This window comes from Protopterus annectens, chromosome 1.part0 (assembly GCF_019279795.1).
Source record: "Protopterus annectens isolate FY-2018-M chromosome 1.part0, PAN1.0, whole genome shotgun sequence".
NCBI lineage: Eukaryota > Metazoa > Chordata > Ceratodontiformes > Protopteridae > Protopterus > Protopterus annectens.
The window spans coordinates 1,915,235,995-1,915,250,170 of NC_056725.1; the positions used below are offsets into that span (position 1 = coordinate 1,915,235,995).

Consider the following 14,176-nt stretch of genomic DNA (forward strand, 5'->3'; position numbering starts at 1 on the left):
ACTGCAACAGTGAAACACGAAGAACATAGTACAGTTGTGTACACTTACCATAAATGTAGATGTTCGAATGTATTCACTGTTGCAGTCCTGGTTACCCTCCCTCCAATCCCCTGACTTCTCTTGGCTCTACCTATCCTTCTTGCTTTAAGCTTTCTGGTGTATTTGCGTTTTGATGGAGGTGTAACATAGCATATAATTGCTTCCCATTGTGGGGGCACCTGACATCTAGGACAAGAAAAACTGATGTAATGGCGTCGGCTGCATGTTTTATACCCTGACATCATGGAAGAAGAGACAGCATCCTACGCAGGACTCCAAGACTCTGGTATTCAGTCGGCTAAGGGCTACCTGCAGACAGATAACCCAAATGTAATGACTGCAACAGTGAATACACTTGAACATCTACATTTATGGTAAGTGTACACAACTGTACTGTCTCTCTCCTGCACAGCCCTGCAAGGGATAGGTGGAAAGTGTTGCCTCTGCATGTGGGCCTTCACTCAGAATGAGGGGCCCCTTTTGCACTGTAACCTGGATCTGAGGCTGGCAGTTTGGACGATGTCACCCTTGTTCAGGGAACATGCTAGATATAAGAGAAGTTAGGAACCAAATGCATAATCATTTCCAGCAAAGTAGAAAAGTCTTGATCCTAATACTGTGCATGTGTCACTAGTCATGAATTATCTCACAAAGCTTTTTCAAGACTGGCCTTCCGTGTGGTTCCTTAAAGGTCCACTGTTATGTTATGTTGACTTGCTTTGGCTATGGAGCCCCTCCTTTTATACTCTTAAGCCTCCAGTTAAACACATTCTGAAAGGAAGTTTGCATGTTAGACTATCAAGAAAGGAAGTTTCTCCATCATGGGATCTCAACTATGCCTTCAAGCCATTCACATACGTGTGTTTTATCCAAACCTTTAGAACAAAGGCAAGAGAATTTAGCATTCTTTTGATATTTGCAGACTGCGTAGACTTTACTTGCATGTGACAAAAGTATTTAGAAAACCTGACCAGATTTCTGTGACCCAGGTCTGTAGCAAGGAGGGAAAACCAGTCAGAAAGCAGACACTCGCAATCAAACTGGTATGCATTTTGCATTTGTTACTGCTACTGTTTATTGCAAACCCATCCTAGGACTCATTAAATTCCATTTCACTAGTGCCACTCCAGCCACCACAGCATTCCTTATGGAGGTTAACACCCAGTCTATTCTAGACCTCAGTGCTCACTTTCTTAAAATAGTATAAGCTAAGTATGTCACCCAGAGGTGGGGACAAATTTGCCTCTGCCATCCTGCAGGGCATACTGTCCTGAGTTCTTTTCCTTGATACCAGCCACCCTCTGCATGCTTGCTGTAGAAATCTTTCCAGTAGCAATGACTGCAACAGAACATAATGCTAACATAGTACAACTGTGATAGAAAGTTAACTTTGTTCTTGATGTTCAAGTACATTCGTCTTTGACCACTGGTTGTGGTGGGGATCCATTTGTCACTTTTCACTCTCACATTTCCCTGCCAAGCCCTTCTCCCTTTCTGGTGTCATTAATTACTGGTGTCATTAATTACTGGTGTCATTCTAAGGGGATCCAATGTCTGTCTGCCTGGGATGACATGCTTGACAAGCCACGCTGCTTCGCAAGGGACGGCTTGCACCTGTCACCCCTGGGCTTCCGGATATTGGCAAAGGCTCTTGCCACCCCCATAGTGCCTTTTTTAGGCAAGGCTCAAATGATAAACCTACCGCCCTAGAAAACAAAAATGGAGAAAAACTAAGGGTAATACTGCTCAATGCCAGAAGTCTAAACCTCAAGATGCACCCTCGAAGCCCTCCTCAGTATGGAGAACATCGATGTTTGTGCTGTGACTGAAACCTGGTTCAAGGCTCCTGAGAGCACCCCAGCACTATCAGGTTATACCTCATATCATGCGTTCGCCCCAAAATCCAGACCGAACCACAAAGGAGGGTATCCATATTCATAAAGGATACCCACACCTCCAGGTTAGTGGCAACGCATCGGAGACCATCCAGGTGCAATTAACCATAGGTAAAACTGCCCTACAGTTTGTAACATGCTACAGACCACCTTCTCAAACTCAGGAAACCCACACAGCCTTCCTGAAGACACTGGAGAGTATAAATGTCTCTCCAAACACCATCATATTGGGTGACTTCAACTACCCAAACATAGACTGGGAACATTACTCAAGCCCCAACACCCTAGCCCAAAGGTTCCTTGAGTTCATAAACTCAAATGCTATGGAACAACTAGTCACCATTCCCACAAGAGGAGAAAATATACTAGACCTGATCATCACAAGCATGGGGACAAAATGCTCCACACCGGAAGTATATCCCTCATTGGTGAGATCAGACCATAAATTAATCTCACTGGAGATCCACATCCCGCCCCCACCCCAGCAAAAGACCACAGTGAAGAACTTCTCAAAAGCAAACTTCACACTTCTTAAGACTGGAGTGGTATCCTTCAAGGCCCCCGAGCCAGTGGAAACCACAACCCACGCCGCTGAAACCCGTACAAATGCCTTCTACGAGCACCTCCAGGAATGTATGGATCAAGCAATCCCTAATAAAATCAAGACCCTTTCCACCAAAGGCAGGCTCCCGGTCTGGTGGACTCCAGCCATAAACCAACTCTACAACAAGAGGAGAAAGCTACTACATGACAGAGCAAAATCCTTAAATGGGAAGGCATCTCTGATCAATACTAGCAAAAAACTACGATCACTCTTAAAATCATCCAAGGCCAACTTTGAGAGAAAAATCGCTAATGACACAAAAGACAATCATAAAGCCTTCTTTAGCTATGTTAGAAACCTGGGTGGAAACTCCCAGATATGCTCAGAATTACTCCAAAATGATAAAAAAATCACTGAACCCACAGACATTGCCAACATACTGGCAGACAGGTTCAGTGCAAATTTCTCCTCCCTCCCCCAAAGGAGAAATATCTATCCCACCAGAGTCTAGCCTCCCAAACATCTCAGATGCCCAGGTGAGAGCTGCTCTCTAAAGCAAAAACACAGCATCAATGGGACCGGACGGTGTCCCCGGATGTGTGCTACGAACTCAATGAGGAACTAAACCCACACACAAGGCTGCTGTTTAATCTTAGCCTTACTACAGGATCGTGCCCAAAGAATGGCGTGACGGCAACTGTGGTCCCACTCCACAAAGGTGGTGCTTCTACAGACCCTGAAATTACCGCCCATAAGCTTGACGAGCCTTGTCTGCAAAGCTATGGAGAGGATCATAATGGAACTCATAAATAAAGACATTGGGGACCTACAGACACTGGATCCTACCCAATTTGGCTTTGTCAAGGGCAGATCCTGCCTCTTGAACTTGGTCGACTTTTGAAACAGTCACTAAGGCCATTGATGAGGGTAAGGCAGTTCACACAGCCTACCTTGACCTAGCAAAGCGTTCGACACAATACCCCACTCGGGCATCATAGAAAAGCTCACCAGCTTAGATGTAAACCCATATGTCACAAGATGGGTTGCAAACTGGCTCAAGGACAGAACACACAGGGTTAGAGTTGCTGGTGCCATGTCAGACTCTAAGCCGGTCACGAGCGTGTCCCACAGGGCTCAGTCCTGGGCCCCTCTTGTTCGGCATTTATTTTTCTGAAGTGCAGGCAAACATAGGGGGATTGTGGTTGACAAAATTTGCAGACGACTGCAAACTGGGCACCATAATTGACACTCCATCAGACACAGACATCCTCCAGAAAGGTCTCATAGAAATGGATAACTGGTGCCAGAGCCATGGCCTTAAGCTAAATGCCAAAAAATGTATAGTCATACCCTTTGGGAAAAACAAGGTAACCCCTAATTACCACATAGGTGGTAATCTATTAAACACGGAAGAAGTTATCAGGGACCTGGGGACCCAAGTTGACAGTAACCTCTCTTTTGACACTCACATTGCCAAAGTGGTTAGGAAGACCTTCTACATTGCCCACCTGATCACATCCAGATCAGGAGAGGTCATTGTACCCCTGTACTCTTCACTTATCAGACCAATGATTGAGTACAACACCCCATTCGGAATGTACCTTACCCGACACCTGCAGCAGTTGGAAAGACCCCAAAAGTTCCTCACCAAAAGGATAAAGGGGCTCAAACATATGTCATACGATGCCCGACTGAAGAAACTCCAGCTCTATTCAGTCGCATACCGTCTGCTCAGAGGTGATCTGTGCCTGACGTACAAGGCCATGTCCAACCCGGAATTAATGGACATGCTCCACCTCAAAAAATCCAAATCCACCAGAGCCACGAGCAAGAGACTTAAACCTCAACACGGATATAAATAGGACGTGCTGGAGGGACAGATTCATCACCCAGAGACTCCCTACACTATGTAACAGAATCCCAGTCCATGTGAGGCAGAGCCCCTCACTGACTCTGTTCAAGAGAAATCTTGACGAGTGGATGGGAGATCGTAGGTTTACCCCGGGAATCATCTCTGTATCACTGCTGGACAGAGGCACAGTAAACTAATGGGTATAGTATTCTCATCCTAAGGGGTGGTGAAAGCCACACACACTCTGGCTAGGCTTATAAATGCCCTAGGGCAGATAGCCTAGTATGAACCTATGAACCTATGAACCTATGACCTTACTTTCCATCCCAGAGTAGGAAATTTGGGGCTTCTGTGGTCGACCCTGTAGCACATGGGGTTTCTCCCTCTTAATTAACATAGTCTGTGGTGTCAGGATCTACTTCCCTTGCCTTGCTTGGGCACATTAGATCTTAATATGGTATTAGCTAATGCTTCTCTTCTACTGATGTCTTTGTGGCAGTGGGAAAGAGCTGTCCAGGGCTTTGGGGAAGGGTACAGTTCTGGATGTCAGGCTAGCTATTGAACTTATCTGCAGAAAGGATATCCCAATACTAGTTGCAACAACAAATGTACTCTAGCATCTACATTTATGGTAAGTTATTGTGTTTTGCAGTAAAAACTGTTGGGCTTCCTATTGTGGAAACCCTTCATCAGCCCGAATACCAGAGATTTATTTCCTTCCTCTAGGCCCAGTATACGTCTCCCCTTTGGTATCAGGTTATCAGTAGGTGCCATTTTCTCAGATGTTCGTGTTTCACTGTTGCAGTCATCACACTTGGATTATCTGCAGATAGCCCTCGGTCGGCCTGAATACCAGAGACTTAGTATTTCTGCGTCGGATGCTGTTGCTCCAGCACTGACATTAGGTCGTCAGGGGTATAAAAACAGGCAGCTGACACCATTACATTAGTATTTCTTGCCGAGGAGCCCGAAGCAGTTCACAAGTGCCAGTCAGCCGCTACCTGAATTTTCGTTTATGAATTTAATAATCCTGAAGTCTACTAAAGCTAAGTACCCTGTTGGGGATCCTTTTTTCTTGCTCTAGCCGATATCAGAAAAAGTTAACAATTGTCTTGCCTGTGGAAAGCAAATAACTCTCAGAGATTTTCATTCTTACTGCGTCACCTGTTTAGGCCCAGACCACGACATCCCTCACTGTCACTTTTGTGCCTTATTTAATGTCCGAACCATTCGTCATTGGGCTCTCTTTGTCACTGAATTCTTTTGCTCTCGATCTCCATATTCTGAAATGGCTTCGGAAAGCCATCGAAATACCGATATTAAAAAAAAAAACGTAAAGATAAAGACAGACCACATAGGTCCAAAACTGCCCACGACTCTTCTGTTAAGCTAGTCAGTTGCCAGTCCACCGGTACTCCAGTGAGGTGCTATCGCAGCCACTGATGCCTGCTTCAGTGGATTTACAGGCCTCTACTGAGACCCATTCAGAGTCAGGTATGCAGCGGGACTCTTCTTTGACTATGGAACCTGCGGATGTCTCTACCTTGGATGGGTCCGGATCCGCTGAGCAGGCACTGGCTTCTGAGGCAGTTATTCATTCAACTGAAACTGACAACTTCTTTTTTAACCAAAACTAGGCCCAGAGTACGCACTACGCCTAGAAAACTGACGACCAAAGCGCATGCACCTGCTCCCATGCCACAAAAATAAATGCTTAGAATGGCTGAAGACCTTATTATTCTGATTAGGGAAAGTTAGCCTTCCCCTGCTAAGAGACAAGAGTCCAGTCCCCTTCAGCTTCTACAGGCAAGGAGTCCGATGACTCAGAAATTTCTGAGTATGAAGACATGCCCTTATCTGCTTATGAGGATTCAGATGCAGAGGAGTCCATTCCCTCTGCCTCCCCTCCAGTGGCTTTTTCTTTTGGTGAAACCTTGCATACCTTACGAGAGCATTTCCACTGGGAATGCGAAGACTGTCCTCAGTCCAAAAGAGACTCAGAGAATTTCTAGAGTTTCCTCAACACAGGCCCTTAGCAATACCCATTGTCCTGGATGTTGTGGATGATGTTTTTATGGAATCCAGTCTTACTCCTGACACTTTACCTCCTGCCCCTAGGAAACCAGACAGGTACTACAGAGTACCTGACACTTACAAATTTATTTTCAAGAATCCTACTGCTGACCCAGAGATCATTTCCCAGGGGCCTAAAGTTCTCAGGGCTACTGCAGCCAAGAATCCCACCCCTTTGGACAGGGATTCCAGAGCTTTGGACAGATGGGGTAAGAAGGTATACACCTCTGCAACTCTTGCTATTTAGGCACTGAATTGTCAGTTTCACATGCTGAAGCACCAGCAACATATTATGGAACTTATTAAACAAAAAGTGGCAACATTTTCAGACTGTGCAGAAAACAAAGAACTGCAGGAGCTTATGCACTCTGCAAGCCAAGTCTGCAAGCATACTTTGCAGTGTGGCTTTGACGGCCTAGAAGCATCTTGCCGGGCAGCTGTCACTGGCTCTGTACTGAGAAGACATGCTTGGCTGAAGGAGCAGACCTTGCCAGACCATGTTAAATCAAAGTTACTAGATGCTCCTTTGAATAAGGATGGTTTGTTTGGCACCAAAGCAGAAGAGGTTCTCAAAAAGATGGAAGAAAAAGCTAAATCTATGCAGACTGTTAAAGAATTCTTACAAGTGCAACCCCCTAGATTCAGTAGGCATTGCCCTTCCAAACACTGGTCCTTTCCAGCCCCCTCCAGGCCTTCTCAAACCAGACCCAGGGGGAAACAGACCACCCAGACTACAGTCTCAGGGTATGCAGAGATCTAAGCAATGGAGTGTCCCCACCCCTAAAGCATGGAGTGGTAAGCCATCTCCTTAAGGAAAAAGCTCACAATAGCTTCTTTACTGCACTCCCCAGCCTGTCCAATTGCTTGTGCCCCTAGGAGGAAAACTTGTCCTTCATGCAAAAAACTGGATGTCCATCACTCAGGACCGGTGGGTCCTCAACATTGTATCCCAGGGGTACAAATTTTAATTCCATTCACTGCCAACCCCAAGCGTGTTTCCAGACCTTCCTCCAAACCAGTGGGAAGAGGCTCAAAACCATGTACTTTCCCTACTCAATATCAGAGCTATTCAGCCAGTTCCAGTAGAACAGAGGAGTCAAGGATTCTCCTCCAGACTCTTCCTGGTACCCAGGAAAAGAGGGCTTTTGGCACCCAATCCTGGATCTTTTCATTCTCAACACCTTCCTGGTGGTACCAAAATTCAAAATGCTTACTCTGCAACAGCTTCTTCCTATGCTAGCCAAGAATGCCTGGTTAGTCACCATAGTCTTAAAGGAAGCCTATCTGCATATCCCCATAAGGGAGTCATGCAGGAAGTATCTACGTTTCAGGGCAGTGTTTATGCATTATTAGTTCTCTGCACTTCCCTTTGGCTTATCTACTGCAGCCAGAGTATTCACAAAATGCCTGGCTCCAGCCATTGCATACTGCAGGCAGAGAAATATCCAAATGTACCCAAACATGGACGACTGCCTGATTCAGGCAGACAGGAATTGCTGCTGCAGTACCTGACATTTGTGAAAAACCTTCACACTTCCTTGGGGTACACCATCAATGAAAATAAATCAAAACTGGTACCCAGTCAAAAGATTGTATTCCTGGGAGCAAGCTTGGACACAACTTCCCAGATGGCATTCCTCACCTCAGAAAAAACAAGTCCATCTAACAGACTACTTCAAACCAGTGGGCACCAGAACCCAGCTATCTGCAAGAAAAATACTGCAAGCCCTAGGGTTCATGGCCTCATGTATACTGCTGATTCCATGTGCAAGACTGCATATGAGGAAACTCCAATGGTACTTAAGTCTTTGGTGCCAACATTCTCAGGACCCGGAAACAGTCATTCCTATCATACCCTGTCTAAGGGCAGAGTTCCTCTGGTGGGCAGAAGCATGCAATCACAACAAGGGACTGCCATTTACTCAACCCCAAGCTGCCCAGACCCTAACCACAGATGTATCAGACTGTGCCTGGGGGGGCACACATGGACGGAAAATATATTCAGGGCCACTGGAGCCGAAGTCAAATTCATCTGCACATCAACCAAAAAGAGATGCTAGCTGTACAGAATGCCCTGACAGCTTTCAGATCCCTAATCTTTCCACGACAACTGCTAATAAAAACAGACAACACCACAGTTATGTGGTACATCAGCAAGCAGGGGGGAACCCATTCCTACTCATTCTGCAGGCTAGCCATGGCCTTGTGGAACACAGCCTTGGACATTCAAGTCCATCTGCAAGCTCAATTCCTGCCAGGTAAACAAAACTTACTGGCAGACAACTTAAGCAGAAATCTCCTAGACCCACATGAGTGGCAATTGGAGCACAGCACCTTCAACCTTCTGATTCAGAAATGGGGGACTCCAGTGGTGGATCTCTTTGCCTCCCCCTGCAACCACCAGCTTAGCAAATTGTGCACCAGGAATCCCCACAGCAGGGCCTGGAAAGTGGATGCCCTATCTTTTCAGTGGGTAAATCTCTGTCTATGCCTTTCCCCCTCTGTCCCTCCTTTCAAGAGTATTACTCAAGATAAAGCAGGACAGACCAAGGACTATTCTGATTGCCCTGGCCACGCCAGCACTGGTACCCACTCCTGCGCAGCCTGACATCCACACCTTCACCAAGCATTACCACCTGCCTATCTTTTCCAAGTCCAGGGCAGGATTTGCTACAGCAGACCTGCAAGGCATAATAGCCAGCCCTAACTCTTTTTTTTGACTGCCTCCACCCTTCTTCAGCTGTGGGAATCCACCCAAGTGTGATGACTTCAACAGTGAAACATGAAGAACATAGTATAGCTGTGTACACTTACCATAAATGTAGATGTTTGAGTGTATTCACTTTTGCAGTCCTGGATGTTCTTCGTGTTTCACTGTTAGTCATTACATTTGGGTAATCTGCTGGCAAGTTGCCCTCAGTCGACTTGAATAACAAAGTCTTGGGTCCTGCGTCGGTTGCTGTCCCTTCTTCCATGACGTCAGGTTGTTAGGGGTATAAAACATGCAGCCGACGCTATTTTAATCCATCTTTCTTGCCGCGCGATGCCTGAAGCAGAAGCAGTTCGCAAGTGCCGGTCGGCCAACCCCTGAAATTTTCATTTTCGAGTTTCAGAACTGAAGTCTTCAACCTAAAGCTAAGTACCCCATTGGGGAAACTTTTTCTTGCTCCTTACTGATGTCAGTAAAAGTTGGTAATTGTATTACTTGTGGGAGGCAAATACCTCATAAGGATTTTCATTTGTACTGTATTCCTTGCCTTGGCCCTGACCACAACGTGCCTTGCTGTCGGTTTTATGCTAAATTTAACCAACGCGCTATTAAATGTCAGTATATTTTTGCTTCTAAATATTTTGGCTCAAGATTTAACTATCCAGAAATGTCGTCTGTTAGCAATCCGACAACCGGAATTCACAAACAACGCAAGGAAAAAGACAGAGGCAGACCGTCAAGGTCCAAAACCGATGAAGCTTCTCCTAAGCCAGTCGCCGGTTTGCCAGTACTCAGTGAGGCACTTTCGCAGCCCCTGACGCCCGCTACTTTTGATTCACGGGCCTCTACCAAGACCCATTCGGAGCTAGGTATGCCGTGAGACACTTCAAGTATTGAACCCGCGGATGTCTCTCCCTTAGATGGGTCCGGAGCCGCTGAGCAGGCAGGCTTCTGAGGGTGTTTTCAGGCTTAAAGATTTGTATATTAAACTGACACCATCATCAAAAAAAGGCCAAACCAACTTCTATATCTAAAAAACCGATGCATGGTCCATGTGTTCAGGCCCCTATGCCTAAAAAACAAATGATCAAAATGGCCGAGGATTTAATTACCTTGATCAGGGGTTCCCAAACCCCTCCTGCTAACAGGCCTAGACAAGGCACTGATTATGAATCTTCAGATCAGGTTTCCATTTCTTCTGATTCCTCTTCTGATCAGGAATTTTCTATTCCACCTTATGAGGACTCTGATGCAGAAGAATCCATCCCTTCTGCTTCTCCTCCTGAGGATTTTTCTTTTGGAGAAACTTTGCATACCTTAAGGGAACATTTTCATTGGGAGAGTCAGGATTTTTCAGAATCCAAAAAGAGGCTTACGGATTTCCTCCTCCTTCCTCAGCATAGGCCTTTGGCTGTACCTCCTGTTTTAGACATTGTTGATAATGTGTTCTCAGAATCCAGCATGGCTCCTGATTCCCTGCCTCCGGCTCCTAGTAAGCCAGACAGATATTACAGGGTTTCTGACTCCCACAAGTTTCTTTTTAAAAACCCTACTGCTGACCCTGAAACAATTTCTCAGGGTCCCAAGGGTGTTAAGGCTTCTACTGATAAAAATCCTACCCCTTCTGATAGAGACTCTAGGGCGCTGGATAGATGGGGTAAGAAGGTTTACACGTCTGCAACCCTGGAAATCGGGGCTTTAAACTGTCAATTTCATAGGCTAAAATATCAGCAGCATGTCATGGGTTTACTGAAACAGAAAATGATGTTGATTTCTGACCGTGTGGAAAATAAAAGAGTTACAGGATTTATTGCATTCGGCTGAACACGTTGGAAAGCATACTTTGCAATGTGGTTTTGATTCCTTGGAAGCCTCTTGCAGGGCCGCCATAACTGGATCTGTGATAAGATGGCATGCTTGGCTTAAGGAGCAAAGTCTGCCTGATCATGTTAAAGCAAAATTGTTGGATGCTCCTTTATAACAGGACATTTTGTTTGGCAATAAGGCAGAAGAAGTTTTGAAAAAGATGGAAGACAAAGCTAAATCTATGCAAACTGTAAAAGATTTCCTACAAGTGCAGCCACCCAGGTTCAGTAGGCACTGGCCTACTAAGAATTGGTCCTTTCCAGTACCCAACAGAGCCACTCAGGTCAAACCCAGACACTCCAAAAGCTCCAGGTTTCAGTCACAAGGAACTTACAGAGCAAAACAATGGAGTGGCTCCACCTCCAAATCTGGAAGTAGCAAGGCACCCCCCTACGGTAAACAGTCTCAATGACTTTCCTCTGCCATCTCCCAAGCACTTATCATTTGGCAACCCCTTTGGGGGCAAAACTAGCACTTCATGCACAAAATTGGCATCTAATTATCCAGGACAAGTGGGTTTTAAATATAGTATCCCAGAGATACGTTCATTTCCACATGTTGCCATTTCCAAAAGATGGCCAGATCTGCCTCCAAATCAGTGGGCAGAGGCTCAGAAACAAGTTATGTCCCCCATGGATATGGGGCTATTCAATCAATACTAGAAACGGAAAAAGGACAAGGTTTTTATTCAAGACTTTTCCTGGTACCCAAAAAAGACAAATCATGGCGTGAAGGTGTGTACAGAACTCCAGGTTGCAGCCTCCATGATATCCCAGGTAGGGACTCCCCTGAGAAATGCTGTAGAGGTAGATGTTACCCTAGTGGAATGTGTTCTGACCCCCTGAGGGGTTGGTTTCCCATGGTGCTTGTAGCAGAAATGGATGCAGTGTGCTATCCATTTGGAAAGGGTTTGTTTTGAAATGGTCTTGCCCTCTGCCCCTGTTGCAAAGCTGACTAGTAACTGGTCAGATTTTCTGAAGGGTTTAGTACTATCAAGGTAGAATCTGAGCTGTCTGTGCACGTCCAAGGAGTGCAGGATCCTTTCCCCTTTATTCTGAGGATTAGGGAAGAAGGTTGGCAAATGATGGATTGATTGAGAGCTACAATGGACACCACTTTGGGCATAAAGGAAGGGTTAGTCCTGAGGGAAACCCTGTCAGCATGGAAAATAATGAAAGGTTCCACAGCCATGAGTGCTTGTAGCTCAGACACTCTTCTAGCTGAAGTGATGGCTAGAAGCAAGGCTGTTTTCCAAGAGAGGAATTTTAAGTCTGTTGTTGCAACAGGTTCAAAGGGGGGAAGCATGAGCTTTTCCAGTACAAAGTTAAGGTCCCAAGCAGGGGAGGGTGCTCTCCTTGGTGGCCTTAAGTTGTTTGCCCTTCTCAGGAACTGTTTGATAAGAGCATGCAAGAAGAGAGGTGGCTCAGTAATGTAATGAGCAGAAATGGCTGAAGCATGTACCTTAATGGAGGAGAAGGACAGGCCTTTGTGGAGTAGATATGCTAGGTAATCCAGGATAAGAGGCAGAGAGGGCAGTGTTGTGTCCTCTCCTTTAGATTGAATCCATGAGCAGAACCTTTTCCACTTATCAGCATAGGATTTCCTTGTACTGGGTCTTCTGATTTCAAGAATGACATCCAGTACCTGTTTGCTTAAGGTTGCTGGGGGAGAATTCAAGGAATAAGCCAGGCTGCAAGATTTAGGGTTTGCAGTTGTGGAGGCAGAATCTGTCCCTCCTGCTGAGAGAGGAGAGTTGGATTCTGGTGTCCAAAGTCTTGGGTCCTGCGTCAGTTGCTGTCTCCTCTTCCATGACGTCAGGGGTATATAAAACATGCAGCCGAAACCATTTTCTTCAGTCTTTCTTGCCACTCAGTGCCCGAAGCAGAAGCATTTCACAAGTGCTGGTCGGCCGACTATTGAAATATTCGAGTTTGAGTTTCAGAACCGAAGTCTTCGTTAAAGCTAAGTACCCCGTTGGGGAAACTTTTTTCTTGCTCCATACCGATGTCAGAAAAAGTTTAATTGTATTACTTGTAGGAAGCAAATACCTCATAAGGATTTCCATTTATACTGTATTCCTTGCCTAGCTGTTAGTTTTGTGCTAGATTTAACCAACACACTATTAAGCGTTGGTATATTTTTGCCTCAAAGTATTTTGGAAACAGATTTAACTACCCAGAAATGTCGTTGGATAGCAATCAGACTACTGGAGTACATAAAAAATGGAAAGAAAAGGACAGAGAGAGAACGTCATGGTCCAAAACCGACGACGAAGCTTCTCCTAAGCCAGTCGCTGGTTTGCTGGTACTCAGAAGCTTTCGCAGCCCCTGATACCCGCTACTTTAGAGTCGCAGGCCTCTACCGACACCCATGTGGAGTCCGGCATGCCTTGAGATCCTCAAAGTATTGGACCAATGGATGTATCTCCCTCGGATGGGTCCGGAGCCGCTGAGCAGGCACCGGCTTCTGAGGGTGTATTCAGGCCTCAACATTTGTATATCAAACCGACAGCTGCAAAACCAAAGACAAAAGCAACTTCTAAAACTAAAAAAATGATGCATAAGCCATGTGCACAGGCCTCTATGCCTAAAAAACAGAAGATCAAAATGGCTGAAGACCTTCTTACCTTGATTAGGGGTACCCATCCCCCTCCAAATAAGAGGCCTTGACGAGACACTGATAATGAATCTTCAGATCAGGTTTCTATTTCTTCTAATCAGGAATTATCTATACCTCCCTATGAGGATTCAGATGCAGAGGAATCTATACCATCTGCATCACCTCCTGAGGATTATGCATTTGGAGAAACCTTGCATACTTTGAGGGGGCATTTTCACTGGGAGAGTCAAGATTTCTCAGAATCAAAAAAGAGGCTCAGGGATTTCCTTCTCCCTCAGCACAGGCCTTTAGCCATACCCCCTGTTTTAGACATTGTGGATGATGTGTTTTTGGAGTCTAGCTTCACCCCTGACTCCTTACCTCCGGCTCCCAGCAAACCTGACAGATATTACAGGGTCCCTGACTCACATAAACTTTTATTTAGAAACCCTGCTGCTGATCCTGAAACTGTTTCACAGGGTCCAAAGGGAGTTAATGCCTCAACAACAAAAAACCCTACCCCCTCTGACAGAGATTCAAGGGCACTTGGTAGATGGGGAAGAAAGGTTTATACATCTGCAACCTTGGCAATTAGGGCC

General features: G+C 45.6%; 1 protein-coding gene across 2 annotated transcripts in view; it reads left to right on the forward strand.

Annotated features, from left to right (window-relative positions):
* Positions 1-14,176, forward strand: part of SENP6 (SUMO specific peptidase 6) — a gene marked incomplete in the record, with an annotated part of 3,063,818 nt that overhangs the window by 2,655,630 nt on the left and 394,012 nt on the right.